The sequence below is a fragment of the Miscanthus floridulus genome, chromosome 8 (assembly GCF_019320115.1).
Source record: "Miscanthus floridulus cultivar M001 chromosome 8, ASM1932011v1, whole genome shotgun sequence".
NCBI lineage: Eukaryota > Viridiplantae > Streptophyta > Magnoliopsida > Poales > Poaceae > Miscanthus > Miscanthus floridulus.
The window spans coordinates 192,169,022-192,187,368 of record NC_089587.1 but is presented as its reverse complement, the minus strand read 5'-3'; the positions used below and the strand labels follow the sequence as shown (position 1 = coordinate 192,187,368).

Sequence of the window (18,347 nt, the reverse complement as noted above, 5' to 3'; positions counted from 1 at the left end):
TTTCCTCGGGCACGGGCGACGCGGGAGGGAGCGGGGAGAGGCAGCAGGGGGGGCGGCTCAGGCGTGGGCTCCGTTTTGTAGAGGCAGGGGCGCGGGGAGGCGCTGCCACGATGCGGACGTGGGCGCGGAGGCGGTTGCGGCCATGTCTGGCTGGACCGGGCGCGGGGAAGAGGTGGGGGATGGCGCTGACTTGTGGCCCCGGGCTGTCAGCGGCTGAGGGAGCGACGGCAGTTGAGGCGGGCAGCGCGGCTGCGGTGGTTATCATCCCGCCCAAATGGGCCGGACCAGGAAGGAAAACAGGGAAGGAGAAAGGAGGCGCGCGGGCTGGTGGTTGCTGGGCTGGAGCGGAGGGAAAAAGGCCAGCGGGCCGAAATGAAGAAGGAAGGGAAAAAAATGAAGAAGCCTTTTTTTCAATCAATTTTCCAATTCCATTTCTAATTCCAATTCTCTTTGAAATTTTGATCGATACCAAACATTCACAAAATAATATGCAGCGACATGAATGCACATACATGTTACTATTTTATGATAAATTTTAAATTCATGAGAAATTTATTTATTTCTACATTTCATGAGCACAAAATACAGAATTAAATCATTTTAAACATATTTTCCAAAAGAGGCAAATTTTGGGTGTTACAATAGGGATGGTATTAGGTCAGTTGGTAAGGTCTCTCAAGGAGAGAAAATTCCTTTTGTGGAGGGGGTGTTTCATCCAAGGAGAAATATTCATCCATGTGTATGCTACCTTCTCCTTTGAATTATTTTCTTCATATGCAGATAATGGCTAGCTATCTCTATTGGCTTGGAACTAAAATGGACTTTATTCTTGTTGTAATGTTGATATTTCATGTTGTCGTTAACTGTAGCCTTTTATGACTAATAAAGCCACATATGAACATATTATTTTCTAGTTGCTTATAAATACTATCATTAGTGTAGTGAAATGAGATCTATATAATTCTTGTAATATTCTAGGGAGCCTTTATTCTCACGTTATTTTTGTCCCCACTTTCTCTTATCTTACAACCATCAGTTTTCTTGTATTGCCTTCTTGTTAGTTTGATCATGTTTGATAAGCTTTAGAGGCATTAGTTGTTTTAGTTTAGGATATCAGTTAGCTTCTGATCAAATTTGCATGTTTTGTAGCATCCTTCAAAGTGTAGCTAGACAAGCTTTATGTTTGTTAAATAATACGATACTAGTAAATTGCTAACTGTGTTGTGGCACTTGTGATCTTGATTAGGGCCCATATGGATCCTTGTGTTTTTTATGATAGATTTGACGATTGGTTTTCAGAGATGTAAGTACTTTTCTTGTCATGGAATCCTTGCTAGGAACATATATTGGGTGTTTGGTTTAAGGAATTTGGATGCTGAATGTGCTGCCCAATCCAAATGTGTTGTCCAATCCATACTCCTAAATCTAACCCCACTTATTCAAACTAGACACCCCGTTTTGTCTTTGTCCTTGTTTATGCTTAACTTCATTTTATCTCATAACAATTTGTTGGAGACTAATGGCCTACTTCACTCTTAAGATGTTTCTACTCTTACATTAAAGCTTATGGAAATTGTTCTAAATGAATTAAACTTATGATCTATTGTTCTTGCCATAAACCCTAAGTTACTAGGCACTTTATCTTTCCAAGATCTTCTTTCTAACAAATCAAAATGTAATTTTTAGGTTGAAGTTGGGAAGTTATGAAGACGATGTGTCTTCTCTCCTTGAGGTGGATCAAGAAGAGGAGAACTCTATTTATTCAGATGAGTTCTATGATCTTATAGACAAGGAGGTAAAGGAGTATTGCAAGAGTATGAAAAAAGTTTCTTACAAGAAAACAATTGAGAATGGATTCAAATGGATGAGTGAGGAATGCTTCTTAGCTTTCAGAAATTCTGCTGAAAGTGAAAAGGTTACATTTTGAGGTTTGTCAACACTCTTCATTTCTTTTTATTTTAATGTAACTCAATCAAAGGTTATGTTTGTAATTGTTTGCTTATGTATTTGTAGGGCATCGAGCACAAGTTTGGTGAGCTTCACAGTCAATGTTTCAGCGTTGAGTCTAATGACAAGATTTTTCATCGCTATAACTTCACTATTGAGGAAAAGCAAGGAAATTCTGATGTTGGGACTTCAAAACTTTATTTTGCTGCAGTAAAGAAGTTGTGTGGTGTCAAATCCTTCCTCTGCTGCCTGCTGGAGCCAAATGACTGTGGTACGATATTTATGTTCTAATTTTCTTGAATTATTAACTTTAAAGATTGTCAGATATATTTTAAAATCCTAGGTCAATTTACAATTGGTCTACCCAAAACTGAACAAACATATTTCATATCAGTAGTTTTAGTCGGATATTCCACCCTTATAAATATACATTGCAGAACTGTTACATACTTAATCTTTTTTGTGTAATTGAACTACATTTTTGTATTTTGAGAGTTTATTATTTTATATATTATTGCATCAGGTCACTGCTATAGATGCAAGAACCATGACGTGAATGACTTAAAACATCCTAGGACATTCTTGTATATGTTGGCCTTTTATGGATGACCCTGAATACGACTCTGGTAGCTAGTGATGATGGTTGTGTCCTTGGATATGTACGTAAAAATACTTTACTGTGAAAATATCTATGCATTTCCTTAGTAAATGTACGTTCCTGAGAAGTGTGCTTGTTTTTATGATGGTGTTTCTGTGTCAAAACTGTCTGCCTTAGCTTACAACAACAGTAGTAGAAAAAACTCAACCACAGGGGGAGCTGCCCCCCAGGCTGTGGAGCCGTACCAGGATTCGAATGTAGACCACGAAGGGGAGACCCCCCCCCCCCCCCCCCCTAAAGAGCAAATTAGTTAAATTAAATACTCCTGTTTATGGTAATTAGGGCTTGTTTGGATCCATTAGCACTAATAATTAGGCTCTAAAATTAGTACTAGTGGATCCAAATAGACCTGCTAATTATTAGCTGGAGGGTTGCTAACTATTAGTTTCATTAGCAGGTTTGGAGTTGCTAATAGGTGCTAATGGTTCAGATGCAACTTCAACTCACTATCCAACCACCTGTTAGCAGGTGGCTTCAAACAGTCATCTGCTAAAAATTAGCAATTATTAGCTATTAGCTAGCTAATTTTTAGTGCTAATGGATCTAAATAGACCCTTAGTCGATGTTGATCGTCTAATACGCATGGGTGAGGCGGCTAGGCGGGGCACGCCGGCGTCGAAATGTGGGCAACAAGAGAGTCGGGATGGGGCACGCTCCGCCAAGGAGGGAAACTGCCATGGAGGCAAGCGCCAAAGAAGAGACTACGACAACGGTTGGACAGGGAGGAGGATCAGCAAAGCAACACTGTGGAGGGCACCTGCAGGGCTCCTCACTAGGAGGAGGCGAGTGACGGAAGAGTTGGGATGGGGCGCGCTCCGCCAAGGAGGGAAACCGCCATGGAGGCAAGCGCCAGAGGGGAGACCGTGACAGCGGTCGGACAGGAGGAGGACTGGCGAAGCAACGTAGTGGAGGGCACCAGGGCTCCTCACCAGGAGGAGGTGGAGGATAGGTGGACACAGGACGAACAGGGAAGAGGCGGATGGACTATGTGGATCTGCACGCATGCGGGAAGCAAAACAACCCCAGCCGAAGTTTGAGGGCATGAAGCAGACCCAGGAATGTGGGGTGCTAGGGTGATTTGAGGGTCCTTTAAAATTTGAGGCCCCTAATAGGGGGCTCTATTGGAGTTAACTTTTGATTCAGCTCTCATATTTTGTTTTCAGGGTCTAAGTAGGGGTCTGCTGGAGTTGCTATAAGAGATCTATTTTATGGTGAAACTATTTCTAATTCAATTGTAGAATATACTTTTTCTTTTTTCTACTTTTTGCAAAACAAAACTGGGAAATGTTTCTTGTTCTATTTTTGTTTGGTTGGTAGTTTTGATTCTAGAGAGAAAAAGACTCCCTGCCAAACCCATGGTGTTCGTCGATGGATGCCGGTCGAGTCTTCCGATAAATAGATAGGATGTCTGTCAAATCCATTTTTATTTAAGTAATCGAGGACCGGCACGGTGCCCTCGATTCAGAAGTTACCACCAGCGAAAGTACTTTCTCCTGTGGACTAACTGGTCACGCTACTAAAAGCACATTGCCCTCACGCTCTATCATGCTCCGCCGTTGCCACTTGCATGGCTCGGGTGTTGCTGGCGACCCATTCTATTGTAGCACCCGGTTTTAAGAACAAAACTAGATACACACCATATATGAGCCCAGGAATCAAATCTCACATATAGCTACAAATAAGGGTAATATCGAAAGACAATGCTCAATATATAACGTACTTAGTATAAAGAATATAACCTTAGGTAGCAAATAGCGAAAAGATAACTCCGATCTTCGGGTGAAGACTCAAATTCCACAGGGACAACTGACTGGTTGATCACAAGCCTAATTCCTCTAAACTCTAGCAATCTGGTACCCATCTGGGATTTTTATCCAAATAATTGAAAAAAATAAAGCAAGCGTAAGTACATGTCGTATTCAACAAATATAACAAGGGGTTCATGAGGCTTAAAAGGTTGACACTGGTTTAACTACGATTAGCTTTTAATGAGTCATCTTTTAGCAATTGGGTGGCAAAAAGTTTATCACAAGCCCATAAACACATAAACAGGTAAACATGAATAATGAATAGCATAAACAGTAATCATTAATGAGCATCTTTATCATCCATATCTTTAGTGTTCATCATCTATTCCGTAAATGTTCCAAGGCCACTCGTGACCGTGAGCATGATTGATATACCAGTTTGACGCTCTGCAGAGGTTGTACACTTTCACTATGAGTCGTGATTTACCCTTTCGCTCGAGGTGATCAGCCTCTTGACCCACTACCAAGGAAGGTCGGCAGGGTTCACTATGAAGTTTTTCAAAGGTTCGTCTAACAAGTTAGGGCCGCTAGGTTTCTATGGCCTGTGAATGTAGGGCTCCCCTTCCGATAGGCACAATGACACGTAGCCTATACACTGACAGACAGAGGCCGCACTATATCCAACCCGGAACACACTCCTCTTGCGCCATAAAGGTAACCACTAACAAGCTAGAAAAGATCCTCATACTAAGCTAAAGCCAGAGCCATATAGCCCTCACAGTTGTACTGTAAGTCCCGGATGATCACTTACAGATAAGTCCTTAGGGAGAGGAATCTAGAGCACCATAAAATAGCCCAATGCTCTAGCCCCCTGTTCCATGTTGCTAAAAAGTATCTTTTACTGTTTATTGCATATACCATTAGTCAAGTTACAAGATCATAGTTGTAGTTGAGCACTAACATCAAACTACCCAATGCAATTCCTCATAGGTATCAAGGTACAAGGTAACAAATTACTAGAAAATCCTTAGTGGTAGTCAAGGTAGACACATGCAATATGAATTAAGTGATTAAAGGTGTATAGGACAACAAGGAAGATCCCATACTATACTTGCCTTAACTCTTGCTCAACTCTCATACCATCAGCTTTCGGTCATCATCTTCTAATCTTCAGCGTCCAGAAACAGTTCTTGTTCTACTCGTAGATTGCAGCACACCAACAAACATACAAGCAAACAAATAGAGACAACTAAGAGCAATACACCACACGAGAGAAAACAACGTACTAAAAGAAAGCTAGTGCTACGAGATCACAAGAACGCTAAAGACGACACTATTATTAAAAGAAACAACTACCAGGAGCTTTATATTATGAAAGAAAAGGAACAACTACAAGCTTGATTTATTTTAGTCAAACAAAATCATGAGAAGCTATCAATTTAGATTAGTCAAATTATATTTTTATTTTAGAAAAGATGAGTTAAACTAATCATTTTTTCCATATAAACATCCATGTATCATTTAATCAAATTAAACTTTAACTTTTAAAAAAGAAAAGTGCATGTGAAAGCATCTAAATGTGTTTGTCATATATGCAACATGTTTAAACTAAGCGAATTATTGCTAAAAGCGTGTTTAATTTGGTATTAATCGAATTGACATTTGACTTATGAAAACGCCGAGGTTAAACTTGTTTCAGTTACATGAATATTAGTCATATTAATATTTAAATTAATAACTCATACGTCACTAACATGTACATTACAGAAACCAAGAAAAACCTATACGTGCAAGTGTGTGGGGCAAATGTGATATCTATATGTGCAGATTTGCATCTACACTTAGGCGTGCATCGACCGTGCATGGTGCTTGCTCTGTGACGAGGATGCAGGCGAGGTTTGCGTGGTCTGGACTAGCGAAGGCACGAGACGCTAAGCTTGGAAAGCAAGGTGAACAACTCCAACAGCTAGGCGACTTACGTGATGGCGAGTTCATCCAGGTAGAGTGACGATGGTTGCTCACGATTAAGGCGAAGAGACGATGAGCTGGCCGACGGCAAGGTGGCATAGAGGCACGGAAAGTGGGCGCAGGCGAGACTGAATGGCAGCAGGGCTCTCGGTTGGGCGTACTGCGGTAGAAAAAGGGCGGCGCTCGACGTGGACTGCGATAGGAACAATCAAGAGAAGCAAACAAAAGAGAACCTAAAGGAATTGAGAGGGAACAAGATGCAGCAGGGCATTGTCCAACCTTCATGCAAACCTAGTGATGTTGCTTGGGAGTTTGGACGACCGAGCGGCAACAGACGAGGAGATTAGGGTGACGACGGATTGACGATGCTGATGCAAGGGCACATGCGAGGCGTTGGAGACGGCGTAGTAGAGAAAGGAGGAAAATTTCTAATTTACTACCTTAGGGATTCCAAAACTAGGGGTTGGTACATATTTATTGGGAAAAAAAACTCCTCACATCTACATCAACTAGCAATATGGTACTAATTGATGTTGCACCCTCCACATTTCCTAATGGGTCTAAATAATCATTAAAGCCCATTAGTAAATAAATGCATTGGCCTTTAGGATTTATTAGGATTATTGCACATGGGCTTCGAGCGTTGGAAAAAAATGAGAGATTTATTATTTTTGGAATTAATTAATTTCATGGATAAAATAATTCCAAAAAATGTCTAGAATTGTTATTTAAGCCGCGAAAAATACTCCGAGACCTCCAAAAATTTGGAGAAAATTCTCAGAGACACTTTGAAACATGATGAACCCAAATAAAGTATTTGGACCTCCTAAAAATATTGTTGGGAACTTGGAACATAAAGATTAAGGTGAAGGAGGTAGGAATTAAATTCGAGAAAGAACTTGGAAAATTCCTAGAGAGAGATATTCGTCTCCTAAACATAAAAAAACACACATTTTGCACATAGAAACACGAGGTGCGACCGACATGAATGCAACAAACACGTTTCTACCTTATGATCAATTTTAAATTAATGAAATTTTTTACTTTCCTATGTTTTCATGTGCACAAAAATTCACAAATAAATCATTTTAACTCTATTTTGAAAAGTGGAAAATTTTGGGGTGTTACAATTGTACCCCCTTAAGATGAATCTCGTCCCTGAGATTCGGACGACGTCGACTAGGAGATAGGAATACTCTGTCTTTAGATTCTTCTTTACTTCCTCATGTAGTTCCATCCTTTTGATAAGGATTCTACTTTACTTTGCATACATATTGACCACACTCCAAACAATACTCAAGTAACCCCAATCACTAGGCCACCTTCCTATAATACCAATTATCTTTCTTAAAACATCCACCTTCCGACGAAGCCTGATGAACCTCTTGGTCAGAAGGAGAATCTACCACCAATCTTCAAAACATTAATGTTTTCGGCTAAGTTGCTCGATCTAGGAATATGTCACACCCCAAAATTTCTAATTTTGGGTTGTGCATAGAAAACACTAATTAAAATAAATATTTTGATATTTGGATAAAATTTACCAATCTTAGTTTGAACTAGCGTAAATTTAGTTATAGAAAAAATGTGAATTTTCAAGCTTTTCCAAATCAATTTGACGAGCTATTGCTTGATGTGATGCTTGGTTGTTGATTTATTTCATGTTGTGAGAAAAGATTTTTAAAATGCGCTTAGTAAGTCGATCTTCTTTCTCCAGCAATTCTTAGTCTTTCTCATGGATCAAATTCCTTGTTTTCTAACTTAATATTTGCTTGAGAAGTATCCTAAAATCTTTTCCATGAAATCCAAATCACTCCTTCCTGCTCACTATTCATCAACCTATCTCCATGGATACCTCGGGAATTTCTTTGGCTTTTTCTGAAACTTGTTCCCACTTGTTTGTGAGCATAATCTAATTTTTAAATGCTCCAAAATATCTTTTCATGAGCTCCAAATACTTTATTTGGGTTCCTCATGTTTCAAAGATATCTCGAGGGATTTCCCTGAATTTTTGGAGGTTTTGATTCTGGATTTTCTAAAAATATTTTATTCGTGAAATTAATTAAATCTAAAAACAATTAATTCTAACTCTAATCTATATTAAACCAGGTTTCCTTGACTAATGGATAGGTCTGTACAATTCTCTCTCACGTTGATCCACCCCACCTTGCCTTGATGAGAGGACACATACAGATCATATATGCAATAGATAGCGAAGCCAGCTATTTCAAGAACAGAGCAAATGATCAACCTCTGTTTTCCTTTCCCCAATCTATCTGGGTTATTTGCCGTGTAAGCCAAGGACTCCGTATCAAGCACGTCATGCCTGTCCGTAAATAGCACTTGCAGTTTCATGTCAATCTCCATCACCACGTCGACATATATGACCATCTCTTGTCTATATATATAAATAGCGAGCTGCTGCCCTAGATGCCGTGCAGATCATACATGCGCCGCCGCCGCCGCCAAAAGTCTCTGTGTTTTCTTTCCGTGCCCTACAGTAGGCGACTCGACGTCTAGCGTCAGTCCAAGGTGGAGTCCTAATCGAGTCGGCGGAGGCGAAGCCTGATCCATGTACAGAAGCAATTGGGTTCCTGCTGCCGCACGGCGGGAGGAGGAGAAATCAACTTGCTGCTGTCGTGTTCTAGTCAGAGGAAAATTTGTCGCAGCTAGCTCTTCCACGCGAATCGAGATTTCATTGGCTTGGTGCTATCCGTGAAGTGGTGAATTGTTGCTGCGCTCTCAGATCGAGGAGAACCAAAGCTCAAGTGAAATCAATTTTTGGTGAAAAAGATTTCCATCCTATTCTGCAACGTCTACACATGCATGCCTCATCTACGTATACTCAATCATGCGTCAATTATTTCTTTATTCAAAATTCTACCCGTTTCCTTCTAGATCAATGCAAAGTTATCTTCTTATATCAGTTCATCTTATGTCTTCAGAGCTTGTCGATATCCATATTCCTCTCTATATGAAAAATCCCAGACTGAGGCCCCTTCCTTTCCCTACGAGGACAGCAGTAGCCTCTCCAGTGGCCAAGGAAGCTACGATCTGCAACAGCCCAAGCCCCTCCCCCTGCGAACGTTAGCAGCAGGCCATCACCATGCTCAGGCTCAGATCGTGAGGATGACACAAGGTACAAGACGATGTAATTACGAGTTTGCCACCTAGTCTTTAATCTCCGTTTCTTCGTTTTAAATCCGTTTCGAGTAGTTCTTGTCGTGTTAGTTTCGTAAAGTCGCGCTCTAAGCAGTAGCACTAACGTATCTTATGTCACCCAATTATGAATTTATTGATTTAAATATAATTTGATTAGTACTAATTTAATTGTTTTCTAATTAAAAGCAACGTAGAGTTGTAATTCCATTCTTTTTGTGTTGCGACCATGCCGATGTAAGCTATATGATAGCAATGACTTTAATCATGTTATATGCTTGTAAATTTTATAAATATAATATTAAATGGATTAATATGCACTACGGGAATCAGGAGGTTTGCCGAGTGCCAGGGGCACTCGGCAAAGCCTAAAAAACCCTCGGCAAAGGGTTTGCCGAGTGTCGACACTCGGCAAACGACACTCGGCAAATTTTAGTCGGCAAACAGACTTTGCCGAGTGTTTTTTGTCGGGCACTCGGCAAAGACTTCGTCGAGTGCCAAAAAAACACTCGGCAAAATAAAAATGCGAAAAAACCCAAAAATAATAGCAAAAAAACCTAAAAAAATTTTTTCGGGGGAGGCCACCACCGACCAGCGCGTGCCCGCCTCCATTGAAGTCGCTGCATTTTTTGTGCAAAATCCGTGGCTAACGCGGCCGGTGGGATTCGAACTCACGACCTCTCCCTAGCGTCTCTGCTGCTCTACCACTGCACTACACTGTCACTAGTGTCTAGATTCGTTATTTATCCTCATATATTATACTAAACCGAGAGTAAATTGCTTGTTTGAAGCCCTAAACGAATTTAAATCAAAAAGTGGTCAACTATAAAGTTTCATAACTTTTCGAGATCTACAATTTTCATTTAGGAAGTTTTTCCATCCGAGGTCGTTTGAAAAATTCGAATTTCAAATTTGAGAGATTCAAACGTAGTTTTGCATGATAAGATGATTTCAAATAAAAAAGTTATCAACTACATAGTTTCATAACTTTTGGAGATCTACAATTTTCATTTAGGAAGTTTTTCCATCCGAGGTCTTTTGAAAAATTTAAATTTTCAAATTTTCAAATTCAAACGTCGTTTTTGCATGACAAGATGATTTCAAATCAAAATGTTGCCAACTACAAAATTTCATAACTTCTCAAGATCTACAATGTTTATTTTGTTCATTTGTTCATCCGACATAGTGGTACTAACATTGTTCACAAATCTTATATATCTCTCTTCTACTTTCATGAAACTAATATGAGAGATATGAGAGATATAGATTTTATGAACAACGTTATTGTCGTTTTGTCAAATGAAGAAATGACCAAAATAAACTTTGTAGATCTCGAGAAGTTATACAACTTTGTAGTTGAAAAGTTTTTCATTTGAATTCATTTAGGGCCTCAAAAATTGATTCAAAAAACTAATTTGCCGAGGGCAAAAAAAATGCACACGGCAAAATGCCTCTTTGCCGAGTGCCAGAAAAAAGGCACTCGGCAAAGACAAATTTTGCCGTGTGCCGAAAAAATACACTCGGCAAAATACATCTTTGCCGAGTGCTAGAAAAAAGGCACTCGGCAAAGACGAATTTTGTCGAGTGCTTTTTTTGCCGAGTGTATTTTATTTGGCACTCGGCAAAGACCGTCTTTGCCGAGTGCCCGATAAAATACACTCGGCAAAGCCTCCGGCACTCGGTAAAGTGCCGGTTTCCGGTAGTGATGCCTGCGACTAGTTTTCCAATTTAAAAGTTATATATATATATTATAAGTTTGCTTAGTTTAACAAGACGTCAGATACAGTTCTATTAGAGGTTCTCACATGTTCTTTTATTTTGGAAAGCTAAAGTTTATTTTGGTTAAATAATACATGCTAGTTTATAAATTAAAATATGATTAGTTTAACCATATTACATATAATAGACGTAGATGCTCTCAAATATTTATTTCTTTTGCAAAGTAAATTTAAAATGACTTTAATATGTTTTTCCATATATAGTTAAACATGTTGGTTTAATTTATATATACATGCAACTAGTTTTATAACTAAAAATCAATATATAGGTTTTATACTTCGGTATTTTATATATAAATATTAATATGATTAATTGTTATCACCAATGTACTTTTGAGTTATAAGTTATTTAGCTTAAGCCGCATGATATGTAGTTTGAGTGGGTGTTTCACATGTCCTTTTATTTTTCAAAGTTAGTGTTTAATTTGCTTAAATATATAACAAAATTGATAGGTAACATATGACTAGATTTAACTTGGCTTTTAAATTGAATTATGATTTGACTAATCTGAACTAATAACCACTCTTTGATTTTGTTTAACTAAAATTAATCAAGCTTGTAGTCATCTCTTTTCTTGTATAATTTAAAACTCCGTTAGTCGTTTCTTTTAAAGATAGTTCGGTTGTCGGTGTTTCTTGCGTTCCTTTGACCGTAGCAACGAGCTCTCCCTTAGCACGTTGTTTTAAAGCTCTTGCTCTGCTGTTCTTAGTCTACTTTGTTTCCTTGTATGTTTGTTGGTGTGCTTTGATCCGCGAGTAGAACTAGAATTGTTTGTAAGTGCCGGTGATCAGAAGCTGAGTACCGAAGCTACATAAGTTGCAGAATGGAAGATAGAGTGAGGCTTCTGAAGCAAGTTGCTTTGGGTGTAAAGCAAGACTAAGACAAGTAGAGCTTGGGTTTTCTTTCTGTGACCATGATCTTGGGCTTGTTTAATGAAATGTGATATAAACATAAATGATGAATGTTATCCTTTGGCAAAAGCTAGGATTTACAGTACAACTGTGAGGGCTATATGGCTCTGGCTCTAGTTGCTTAAGAAACCCTTTTCTAGCTGGTTAGAGGTCTATGAGTTGGGTATAGGACAACCTCTGTCCTGTTGAGCCTAGCTTTGGAAGCGGCCTTTTACTTTATTTTTGGAAGGGGGGTTCCTATATCTGATGACCCTACGGCCCTAGCCGGTTAGATGAGCTCTTAGGTGGCTTTATATGGTTCTCTGTGTTTTGGGCCTAGCTAACCCGGGCATATGAGAATCATGACTCACAGTGAAAGTGTACACCTCTACGTAGAGTTTGATAAACTGGTATACTAGCCGTGCCCACGGATACGGGTGGCCCAGAAAACTGAGGGAATTGTTGTATGTTCATTTAAATTGTTTATGTGCAATTCGTTATTCAATTACACTTGATCATGTGGTTATGGATTACACTACCTTGTTGCTATATTTGCGGAGTTCGACATGGACTCACTCTTGCAATTTCCCCCACACCTTAGGCTGGATAACAGTCTGTCAGAGACTTGAGAAGTTGGGCTTGTGATCAACCAGTCAGTTGGATCCAGTGGAGTGAAGTCTGCACCCGGAGATCAGAGTTGTCTATCCGTTGATTGCTTTCTAAGGTTATCTCTTTTGCTAAGTTCGCTATATATTAAGCATTATGAATTGATACTGCCCCTTCATTTGTAACTATATGTGAGATTTGATTTCTAGGGCTCACATATGGTGTGCATCAGGTTCTGTCCTTGAAACCGGGTGTTACAGAATACAAGTCTTAATCCTTGGTGTCACCCGAACCTTCTTAGCACAACTCTCCGTTGCTAAGGGCATCGGCTGTGACTTTTACTTCTCCAGGTGATAGCACTTTTCCAAGTCATAAGCAATTTCATTCCAATAAAGATATCACAAGCTCAAGACCAACTTAGTGAAGATGTCCTATAAACTCTTATAATCCATCTAGAGGTCACTTTTACGTCCAAGAAGATATTACTTCCATGCTCCATAATAGATAACTCCAGATGCATGTTGGGTAGTTCAACTCACGCTTCCTTAATTGACTTAATGAACAAGACACTTCTTTTCTTCTCATATAAGGACACATTCCACACCTTGACAGGGTGCATCCTAGCGGATATAAAGCTCTTGTCTGAATCTAATAAAGCTAATACTTAGATTTTACTTCAACCTCTTCTTGGACTCCTTCAAACACTTAGCTGAGGTCTTTTGTTTGAACTATCTGAAAACTTCTCCAGCAGCTCTACCAATATCTTAAGGATCTCGAATAACTTCCCTTGAACCTTTAACCAACCTCATTGAGACTCTGAGTTTCTCTCACATCTTTGGTACCACCACGCTTCCGCTACGCAATCTAGAATGTAGGACACTTCATCTTGCAAATTCTTCAACTTGGCTACCCCCTTAAGAAGAGATAAACTTGGGGACACTAATGTATAGCTTGCATCTTCTTCTAGACGAGCTAACTAGTATGAAGATATTCTGACATCCCAATGATACTCTTGAGTATGGGCAAGAACAAGAAACCTAAAATTCCTCGCGAGATGAAAAACAGCAACGCCGTAAAACAGTTGTAACTCCCGTTCTGTTAATCCAATAAAGTTGTAGCTTATACCGATAGAAAGCTTATAGATTTTTCCACAACTTCTTGTAGAACACTTTTTTCAAATTCTGCAGTTTATGTAGTCGAAAACAGTGCACAAGAGAAACTATTCTAGGTTTTACATAGCACATATGCATCGCCTTGTGATTTTCATAACTCTATAACCAAAATAGCTATCAGGCTAACTCTTGCGCTCAGAGAAAGATATTGAAGTCTACTGTTGTCCAAAATTTTCTCATGATTTTTGGTCATCTAAGATTAGAGATATAAGCTGAAGAGTGCAGACTGCTCCAAAAAGACAAGACAGGGAAAACAGAAGAAAACCAAGACCCGACTATTTATTTCATTAATCCTTATACCTTAGGCCTACAAACTAAATGAAATTGTGGGAACACCCAACAAGATCATTGCAATCATTACAAAGATTCAAAACAATCATAAGCATAATGACAATTCAACAAGCAATAAAGATGCACAATTCAATCATTGACTCAACTTGCGATACTATCGTCCTTGTTGTACTAGGGGTAACAATCCTAAGACTCATCTTTAGATTACGCAAGAAGGTGATGAGTAATGGTTGTAAAAGCATATCAAATCAAGAAGTGAAGATGAGAAAAAAAGACTTTAAAATAAACATCAAGGAGGAGATAAATATCAAGGATAAATATATAGTAGAGAAGAAAATATCAAGATTTATAGAACAAAGATTTTATAGCAATTTCAAAACCTTAAGACGGCCAATTTCTAACTAGGCTTGCGTCATACAGTCAGCATTGCTCTGATACCACTATGTAGCACTCGGTTTTAAGAACAAAACCAGATACACACCATATGTGAGCCTAGGAAGTCAAATCTCACATATGGCTACAAATAAGGGTAATATCAAAAGACAATGCTCAATATATAACGTACTTGGTATAAAGAATATAACCTTAGGTAGCAAATAGAGGAAAGACAACTCTGATCTTTGGGTGAAGACTGCAATTCCATAGTGACAATTGACTAGTTGATCACAAGTCTAATTCCTCTAAACTCTAGCAATCTAGTACCCATTCGGGATTTTTATCCAAATAATTGAAAAAAATAAAGCAAGCGTAAGTACATGTCGTACTCAACAAATATAGCATGGGTTTCATGAGGCTCAAAAGGCTGACACTGGTTTAACTACGATTAGCTTTTAATGAGTCATCTTTTAGCAATTAGGTGGCAACAAGTTTATCACAAGCCCATAAACACATGATCAGGTAAACATGAATAATGAATAGCATAAACAGTAATCATTAGTGAGCATCTTTATCATCCATATCTTTAGTGTTCATCATCAATTCCATAAATGTTCCAAGGCCGCTCATGACCGTGAGCACGGCTGATATACCAGTTTTAGAGGTTGTACACTTTCACTGTGAGTCGTGATTTACCCTTTTGCCCGAGGTGATCAACCTCTTGACCCACTACCAAGGAAGGTCGGCAGGGTTCACTATGAAGCCTTTCAAAGGTTCGTCTAACAAGTTAGGGCCGCTAGGTTTCTATGGCCTGCAAATGTAGGTCTCCCCTTCCGACAGGCACAATGACGCGTAGCCTATACACTGATGGACAGAGGCCACACTATATCCAACACGGAACACACCCCTCTAGCGCCATAAAGGTAACCACTAACAAGCTAGAAAAGGTCCTCATACTGAGCCAAAACCAGAGCCATATAGCCCTCACAGTTGTACTATAAGTCCCGGATGATCACTTATAGATAAGTCCTTAGGGAGACGAATCTAGAGCACCATAAAATAGCCCAATGCTCTAGCCCCCTTGTTCCATGTTGCTAAAAAGCATCTTTTCGTGTTTATTGCATATACCATTAGTCAAGTTATAAGATCATGGTTGTAGTTGAGCACTAACATCAAACTACCCAATGCAATTTCCCATAGGTATCAAGGTACAAGGTAACAAATTACTAGGAAATCTTTAGTGGTAGTCAAGGTAGACACATGCAATATGAATTAAGTGATTAAAGGTGTATAGGACAACAAGGAAGATCCCATACTATACTTGCCTTAAACTCTTGCTCAACTCTCATACAATCAGCTTTCAGTCATCAGCTTCTGATCTTCAGCGTCCAGAAATGGTTCTCGTTCTACTCGTAGATCATAACACACCAACAAACATACAAGCAAACAAATAGAGACAACTAAGAGCAATACACCACACGAGAGAAAACAACGTACTAAAAGAAAGCTAGTGCTACGAAATCACAAGAACGCTAAAGACGACACTATCATTAAAAGAAACAACTACCGGGAGCTTTATATTATGAAAGAAAAGGAACAACTACAAGCTTGATTTATTTTAGTTAAACAAAATCATGAGAAGTTATCAATTTAGATTAGTCAAATTATATTTTTATTTTAGAAAAGATGAGTTAAACTAATCAGTTTTTCCATATAAACATGCATGTATCATTTAATCAAATTAAACTTTAACTTTTAAAAAAGAAAAGTGCATGTGAAAGCATCTAAACATGTTTGTCATATATGCAACATGTTTAAACTAAGCGAATTATTGCTAAAAGCATGTTTAATTTGGTATTAATCAAATTGACATTTGACTTGTGAAAACGCCAAGGTTAAACTTGTTTCAGTTACATGAATATTAGTCATATTAATATTTAAATTAATAAGCTCATACGTCACTAACATGTAGATTACAGAAACCAAGAAAAACCTGTATGTGCAAACGTGTGGGGCAGATGTGCTATGTATATGTGCATATTTGCATCTGCACTTAGGCATGCATCGACCGTGCATGGTACTTGCTTTGTGACGAGGATGCAGGCGAGGTTTGCGTGGTCTGGAGCATCGAAGGCACGAGACGCTAAGCTTGGAAAGCAAGGTGAACAACTCCAACAGCTGGGCGACTTACATGATGGCGAGTTCATCCAGGTAGAGTGACGATGGTTGGTCACGATTGAGGCGAAGAGACGATGAGCTGGCCGACGGCAAGGCGGCATAGAGGCACAGAAAGTGGGCATAGGCGAGACTAAATGGCAGCAGTGCTCTTGGTTGGGCGTACTGCGGCAGGAAAAGGGCGGCGCTCGACGTGGACTGTGATAGGAACAATCAGGAGAAGCAAACAAAAGAGAACCTAAAGGAATTGAGAGGGAACAAGATGCACCAGGGCGTTGTCCAACCTTCATGCAAACCCAACGATGTTGCTTGGGAGTTTGGACGGCCGAGCGGCAACAGACGAGGAGATTAGGCTGACGACGGATTGACGATGCTGATGCAAGGGCACATGCGAGGCGTTGGAGATGGCGTAGTAGAGAAAGGAGGAAAATTCTAATTTACTACCTTTGGGATTCCAAAACTAGGGGCTCCCTTTACGGTAGTTTTGGTGTGCTTTGCCCAAAGGGTTGGTACATATTTATTGGGAGAAAAACTCCTCACATCTATATCAACTAGCAATATGATACTAATTGATGTTGCACCCTCCACATTTTCTAATGGGTCTAAATAATCATTAAAGTCCATTGGTAAATAAATACATGTGCCTTTAGGATTTATTAGGATTATTGCACATGGGCTTCGAGCACTGGAAAAAAAATGAGAGATTTATTATTTTTGGAATTAATTAATTTTGTGGATAAAATAATTCCAAAAAAGTCTAGAAAAATACTCCGAGACCTCCGAAAATTTGGAAAAAATTCCCAGAGACACTTTGAAACATGATGAACACAAATAAAGTATTTGGCGCTCCTAAAAATATTGTTGGGAACTTGGAACATAAAGATTAGGGTGAAGGAGGTAGGAATTAAATTCCAGAAAGAACCTTGAAAATTCCTAGAGATAGATATTCGTCTCCTAAACGTAAAAACACACACATTTTGCACATAGAAACATGAGGTGCGACCGGCATGAATGCAACAAACACGTTTCTACCTTACGATAAATTTTAAATTAATGAAAATTTTTACTTTCCTATGTTTTCATGTGCACAAAAATTCACAAATAAATCATTTTAACTCTATTTTCAAAAGTGGAAAATTTTGGGGTTTTACATCTATCTATGATAGAAAAACATGTACTCCTCCCCCTCGAGGTCCCAATAGCAATATGTTGCTACAAAACTACTAGCCAACCCACCAACTCACCCCAATTGGGCAGCCAACAGCCACACATAAGCAGCTTTTTACAAAATAAACTCACTGTAAATCCCCTCAGTATTAGTTGTATAAGTGTACCTATAAAATAGACTATTGGAGGTAACGGCGGCTACACCTACTCCCTTCTTGTAAAAAGGACCAAGGCCCGAGCAAGGTACGCCCTTCTTTTTAAAAAGGCCCCAAGGCCCGAGCCATCAGAAGCATGGACGTCTATGTAATTTGTAAACTAAAGGAGGTAGGGAGGAAGATTGCCTCCTCCCGCCTCCCCTGTAAATCCTATAAATAGAGCCCAAGAGACAAGAGCTATTATCCTCTCCCTACTA

The 18,347-nt window shown here is 39.2% G+C and overlaps 1 pseudogene; it reads left to right on the top strand.

Annotated features, from left to right (window-relative positions):
* Positions 1 to 1,253: 1,253 nt before the first annotated feature.
* On the top strand, positions 1,254 to 2,806 carry LOC136470404 (uncharacterized; annotated as a pseudogene).
* The last annotated feature ends 15,541 nt before the right edge of the window (positions 2,807 to 18,347 follow it).